Source organism: Macrobrachium rosenbergii, chromosome 1, assembly GCF_040412425.1.
Source record: "Macrobrachium rosenbergii isolate ZJJX-2024 chromosome 1, ASM4041242v1, whole genome shotgun sequence".
In the NCBI taxonomy this organism is placed as follows: Eukaryota; Metazoa; Arthropoda; class Malacostraca; order Decapoda; family Palaemonidae; genus Macrobrachium; species Macrobrachium rosenbergii.
In genome coordinates, this window is record NC_089741.1 from 37,308,538 (window position 1) to 37,316,037 (window position 7,500).

Genomic DNA, 7,500 nt, shown 5'->3' on the forward strand with positions numbered 1-7,500 from the left:
AAATTGATTGATTGATGTCAGCAAGGTTGTTTTAAAATCTCTCTCTCTCTCTGTCTGTCTGTCTGTCTGTCTGTCTGTCTGTCTGTCTGTCTGTCTCTCTCTCTCTCTCTCTCTCTGTTCTTTAAAGGTAAGCAGGTGTTAGTAGATTGTTTCATTATGTCAGCAAGATGCCTTCCAAATGTATCATTCTCTCTCTCTCTCTCTCTCTCTCTCTCTCTCTCTCTCTCTCTCTCTCTCTCTCTCTCTCTCTCTCTCTCTCCCGGAAAAGTTAAGTAGATAATATTAGTAGATTGTTTGATTGCTGTCAGCAGTGTGCCTTTCAAATGTATCATTCTCTCTCTCTCTCTCTCTCTCTCTCTCTCTCTCTCTCTCTCTCTCTCTCTCTCTCTCTCTCTCTCTTTCTAACACCAACACAGACATTCAAAACAGGAATGATTTCTATCAGACATTTCGTCCCCTTTTTTAAAAATATAGGCGAAGGAATGAGGTCAGGGGAAGATAAAAATGAAAAGAAAAGAGAATCCATTGTGGACGTTTGTATTGCAATTCTGTCTGGGGCAAAATTTGAAGGATAATTATAATAACAACCTTTAAACACACACACACGCACACACACAGGTTCAATTATGCGTTTCAACTACATAATTACAAGCTGGGAGAGGAATTAGGCTAGGGGAGCAAAGTTAAAACATGCGGTCGGTAGGGGCCGGATAGATTGGTGTATAAACCTTCGAACTCACGTAAATAGTTGTAATAAACTTTAGCCGTTGCGTTATGGGGAAAGGAAAAGAGGTCAGCAGAGTGGGGAATTAGAAAAATGGAATAAAAGATAGTTTTGTTTTGGTAAATATTGCAGATTGAGAAGGAATGCGTGAGGCTTTTCTGAGACAAAGTTAGAATTTGGTTATGATTGTTCCTTTTGTGAGTTCAGTTTGTATTCATAAATGTGTATGAGACACTTTCACATAGGTATGAAAGCATGATTACTGGATTTAAAAAAAAAATTATTTTTTTTGTATATTTTGATACTAAATCGACCGATATCCACTGGACCACGTTCTTTTTTTCGCTGAATTTTAGTGGTCTCTCATATTTCGTTGACAAACATAAAACAACAATATACTTTTTTGGGGCAATAATTCTCGATTATATTTAATAACTTCAATAAACGTTTAATTTCGCAATAATATGATTATCTGCAATAACTTCAATAGACTTTTATTTCGCAATAATTCTCGATTATCTGCAATAATTTCAGTGAAGTTTTATAATAATTTTAATGGACGTTTTATTTCACAATAATTTTGATGATCTGCAAAATTTCAATAAACGTTTTGCAATAATTTTTTAGACGTTTATTTAACAATAATTCTCGATTATTATCTGCAGTAATGTCAGTGAAGATTTTACAATAATTTTAGTAGACCTTTTATTTCACAATAATTTTGATGATTGCAATAATTTCAATAAAGTTTTGCAATAATTCTTTTAGACGTTTATCCAACAGTAATTCTCGATTATCTGCAATAATTTAAAATAGACGCTTTATTTCTTAATAATTCTCGATTATTTTCAATATTTTCAAGTTACATCTTCCAACCTTTTAAGAAAAATACTAATTTCCTTTTTTAAAAGAATCAAATTAAAAATGCGCCGAAGTTTCTTCGGCGCAATCGAGTTTTCTGTGCACCCGCTACGGTGTATAATCAAGGCCACCGAAAATAGATCTATCTTTCGGTGGTCTCGGTATAATGCTGTATGAGCTGCGGCCCATGAAACTTTAACAACGCACCGGTGGTGGCCTATCCTATATCTCCTTCCCCTTCCCTTTCCTCTTCCCCTTTCCCTCCCCATTCCCCTCCCCTCCCCTCCATCCCCTCCCCTCCCCCCTCCCCTCCCCCTTCCCCCCTCCCATCCCCTCCACCTTCCCTTCCCCTCCGTTTCCCCCCTCCACAAATGTGAGCGAAAGCGAGCGTCTGCTAGTTATTATATAAGAAGAGTGAACTCATTCTCCGTCTAACCTCATGAAATGAAAAAGTGATAATGGTTATAATGATAATGATGATTTTGTTCATTCGTTCATTGTTTTCAAAGAGGTGAACAATGAGACTCTCCAAAGGTAACTGATCTGAACCGACCTATTGAACTCGACGAGAATTTTTTACAGTTGATTCGAAATGAACTTACATATACCTCTCTTGACAGCTGAGTAAAGAAGTTCTTGTCACCCCTGTGTCAAACTCTATCATAGTTATTTTTTTTAGCATTTTTAGTAAATAAAAAATTGGTCCTATGTAAATGTATTGAATATATGTGTATGTGTGTGTGTTTGTTTGTTAGCATGTGCGTGCGCGCGCGTGCGTTCCAAAGGAGCAGTGAGACACAGTACGGCGATTACATGGGAAGGAATTTAATCACAGAAGCCGCTAAAATTCTTTTCGTCACTCGCCTCAGAAAGTTTTCTCCGAAAAATTCTGTAGCGGAGTCATGTAGGAATGTGTAGCTCTCATTATTTCTATGGTACACACACACACACACACACACACACACATAAGAATGACTGTGGGTACTTTTGTAAGTATATGCAGCTCAGGTATAATTTATTCTCAAGAATGTAGAAGAATGAAATTGATAACACCCTTACAAAATATAAATAAAAAAACACACATTCAAGAATGCCCAAGGGTACGTTTATAAGTATATGCAAATCAGGTATAATTCCTTGGTAACACTTTTACAAATTGAATAAAAAATAAAATGCAAAAACTCAAACCATATCAGTTAAGCAACGAACTGTAAAGATTGCGTCTTATTTTTTTGATTCCGGGTGACCCAGATATTTGACAGTAATATTAATGGGATCTTACCAACTGTTTCTTGTTCGCTTCATTACATAAAGCTTTCTTGTCTTATTTACTTTTGGGGGGGCCACTTTTGGCCCTCATGTGGTCCATCCGGCATGCCTGGTGTTTTCATTTCCAGTTCGTATTGGTTTCGAATAACCAGTTCCCGTAGGAGGGTAGTGCCGTAGTGCACCTCACGCAGTGCACTGTAGGCATTACTTAAGGTTCTTTGCAGCGTCCCTTCGTCCCCTAGCTGCAACCCCTTGCGTTCCTTTTACTGTACCTCCGTTCATATTTTCCTTCCATCTTACTTTCCACCCTCTCCTAATAGCTGTTTCAACATTATTTGCAGCGAATGACCTCATAGGACCCAGCGATTTGCCTGTGGCCTAAATTTCATATTCCAGTTCCATTTCCAGTTACAAATCGAGCTGAATAGACTAACTAGCAGCCCCTTTTATTCCTTTTACTGTACCTCCGTTCATATTTCTCTTCCTGTCACACCTTTCAAACCTTTCTTCTCTCAGTTTCCCCTTCAGCGTTGAATGACCTCATCACAGGTCCCAGCGCTTGTCCTGTGGCCTAAATTTTATATTCCATTCTAATAACCAGTTCTTCATCTGAGTCTTAACTGTTTTTTTAATCGCCAAGAGTAAAAAAATAAAAATAAAATTAAAGTTTGAAACAACTAGAATTTGGGAAAAAATCTTGGGTGGGTCAAGTTTGTAGTTCTCTCGAATAATTAGTCCTTCATCTGTGTCATAACTGGTTTTAGTTTTCTGTAAAAGAAAATTATTGTGCCGGCTTTGTCTGTCCGTCAGCACTTTATTCTGTCCGCACTTTTTCTATCCGGCCTCAGAGCTTAAAAACTACTGAGGCTAGAGGGCTGCAAATTGGTATATAGATCATCTGCCCTCCAATCATCAAACATACCAAATTGCAGCCCCCTAGCCCCAATAGTTTTTTTTATTTTATCTAAGGTTAAAGTTAGCCATAATCGTGCGTCTGGCAACGATATAGAATAGGCCACCACCATGCCGTAGTTAAAGTTTATGGGCCGCGGCTCATACATCATTTATACCGAGACGACCGAAAGATAGATCTATTTTCGGTGGCCTTGATTATACGCTGTAGCGGCTGAACAGAAAACTCTATTGGGCCGAAGAGACCTCGGCGCATTTTTTACTTGTGTGAACCACCAAAAGAAAAATGAAACAGAAAAGAAAATTGAAGTATGAAACAATGAAACAGAAAATTGAAGTATGAAACAACTAAAATATAGAAAAATCTTTTGGTGGGTCAAGTTTAATGATGACTTATCTTTCATAAGAGGATTTGCGGATACATTCGAACTGTAATACCTACGAATTATTCCTCGTAAGCGCATTTACAAAAATTTTCTGCATAAAAAACCTTAATCTGGAGCTTAACCGCATTAATACAATGTTTATGGAAATGAGAATACTTATATTTTCATTCCGTGTATTATATGTTTAAGTGAGGAGGAATCAGACATTTTTAAATGGTCGCGACCCATTTTCAGAAAATAATTAGAAAGCGGATCCACTCGCATAATTAGAGAGAAAAAAAAATAAAGTGATTCTTTAAATTCATCGGCGTAATGAACACTTATTAAAAGGTACCACACGAAATCCTTTACATTTTCGTTCCCTTTCATTCCTTTTACTGTTACTCCGTTCATATTCTCTCTCTTCCCTCTTACGCAGTTGCACTGATTCATAGTGCAACTGAGAGGTTTTCCTCCTGTTACGCCTTGAAAACCTTTTTGCTGTCAGTTTCCGTTTCAGCGCTGAGTGACCTCGTAGGTCCCAGTGCTTGGTCTTTGGCCTAAATTCTATGTTCTGGTGTGTTCTTTATATTTTCATTGTGCTTTTAGTTTTCTGTAAAAGAAAACTATTGCGTTGGCTTTGGCTGTTTTCTGTCCGCCCTCAGATCTTAAAGACCACTGTACTAAAATATACTTTCAAATATACTTGAATATACTTTCAAGTGAACTTGAATGTACTTTCAAGTATACATGAATATACTTTCAAATATACATGAATATACTTCCAGGTGCACTTGAATGTACTTTCAAGTATACATTAATATACTTTCAAATATACATGAATATACATTCAAATATACATGAATATACTCGCAAATATACATGAATATACTTTCAAATATACGTCAATATACTTTCAAATATACATGTCAAATATACATCAATATACTCGCAAATATACACGAATATACTCGCAAATATACACAACACTTTTCGAAAAAGGCGAGAGGAGAGAAAGGTGCATTGTCTGTCTTTTTTCGCGACTTTAGCAAACCTCTTATGACAGATTTCTCTCGTCCTCTTGGAGGACAGAGTAGAATGTGGGGAAAGCTGCTTACTACTTAGGTGCAGTGCTGTTCCCTAAAAGGTCTCTCTCCTCGCTGAGAGAGAGAGAGAGAGAGAGAGAGAGAGAGAGAGAGAGAGAGAGAGAGAGAGAGAGAGAGAGAGAGAGAGAGGAGGGGGTGTTGGTGGTGGGCTTTTGGGAAAATGCTAAACACTTTTGAAGCTTTGGTTAAATTAATTTGGTTAAATGAATATGGATTATATATAGATATATATATATTTGTGTGTGTGTATTAAAGGTAGATATACCTATACATAGCTACGTATGTATTTCAGCTTCTATAACCAAGGAATCCCTTTATTCGTGGCTAATTTTTCAAAAGCTTTCGCAAAGAGAATCTAAACAGGATTGCTTTCTTACATTCAAAAACAGAATCGTATCAACATCTATTTGATTACCACCAACCAAATTGTATATCTCGTTGTTTCCTACACCACCACCGCCAGTAGTAATAGCTGCTGGAATTTCGAAACAGCCAGACCACGATTGGGAGAAATATATATAGAGAGAGAGCGAGACAGAACCAGCAGCCTTTGGAAAACGGAAAATCAGAGTAAAAGTGATCACTACGGCTCTGTATGTGTGTGTGTGTGTATGTGTGTGTGTTTGTGTGTACGTGTGTGTGTGTGTGTGTGAGTATCTCCGTGACCTTTTGTTGGTATTCCGGCCGTTTCATTGATACATGCATGATCTAATATTCGCTCGCTGCGACGCCAATTCAAGTTTCATGTTTCAATTTCAAACGTGGCCGCTCGTAAATGTATACTGGTTGTCGCGTGTTCCGAATGCGTTTGATGACTGATGTATATATATTTGTCTGTGTGTGTGTACTTATGTATGTGTTTGTGTATGTACAGTATATACACAAATATTTATATTAATATGTATATATACATGTATATTATATATACACATAAATATAAATATGATATATATATATATATATATATACATATATATATATATATATATATATATATATATATATATATATATATATATACATATATATATATAAATTATATATATTTCAAATTCTTACTGGCCACGAAATTCGTCCACTATCAAACTTTGCAGCAAGAAGCAAAAGGTTGGTCTTTCTCTGTGGAAGCAAAGTGGATGACAGGTTTTAACATCGGCGACGTGAATTATGTAGATGGGATTTTCTGCTTTCCCTTCCCCTACCCCTCCTCTCCCCCTCCCCCTCCACCTCCCCCTTCCTCTTCCCTCTCCCTCAAGTCTGCGAAAGCAGCATTTCACACGATTGTTGCATTATAGAAGCCTCGATTCCCGAAGAAGGCTCAGGAAGACCGCAGGATCATTACCTTCACAGGAGATTCTGATTGCGGCATCAAAGTTGTACAGACGTGAGAGTACGGCCCAGTGATTCTCAAACTGGGATGCCACAGACAGTGCCCGGGGGTGCCGCAAGATTGTCATGACTCCTGTCTTGGATAGATCAGCTATTTCTGCACGTACGGTGTGCTGATTTTGGTTTGAATATCGATAATAATTTTCTCCATTAAATGAGAAGTTAATTCACGCGATTTGGTGGGATGGTGAAGAAGGGGTGCCACGGTAATTATTTCATTAGTTAGGGTGCCATCACTAGAAAAAGACTGGGAACCACTGGAGTACGCCCTAGGCTAGTTCAGTGGCATACACATATTAAAAACATTTATTTTTCTTTTTGTGGTCATTTCATGTTCTGTGAATACCGTTTGATGGTGAATATAATGATTAAAATTTGTTAATTTATCCTTTTTTAGTTTTCTGTAAAAGAAAATGATTGTGCCAGCTTTTGTCTGTCCGTCCGCATTTTTTTCTGTCCTCACTTTTTTTGTCCGCTCTTTTTCTGTCCGCACTTTTTCTGTCCGCACTTTTTTCTGTCCTCACTTTTTTTGTCCGCTCTTTTTCTGTCCGCACTTTTTCTGTCCGCACTTTTTTCTGTCCGCCATCAGATCTTAACAACTACTGAGGCTAGAGGGCTGCAAATTGGTATGTTGATCATCCAACCCCCAATCATCAAACGTACCAAATTGCAGCCCTCTAGCCTCAGTGGTATTTATTTGATTGAAGGTAAAAGATACCCATAATCGTGCTTCTGGCAGCGATATAGGATAGGCCACCACCGGGCCGTGGGTAAAGTTTCATTGGCAGCGGCTCATACAGCATTATACCGAGACCACCGAAAGATAGATCTGTTTTCGGTAGCCTTGATTATACGCTGTAGCGGCCGTGCAGAA

General features: G+C 37.9%; 1 protein-coding gene across 1 annotated transcript in view; it reads right to left on the reverse strand.

Moving 5' to 3' along the window:
* LOC136852506 (dipeptidase 1-like) overlaps positions 1-7,500 on the reverse strand; it is a 252,027-nt gene that overhangs the window by 77,052 nt on the left and 167,475 nt on the right. The window lies entirely within an intron of this gene.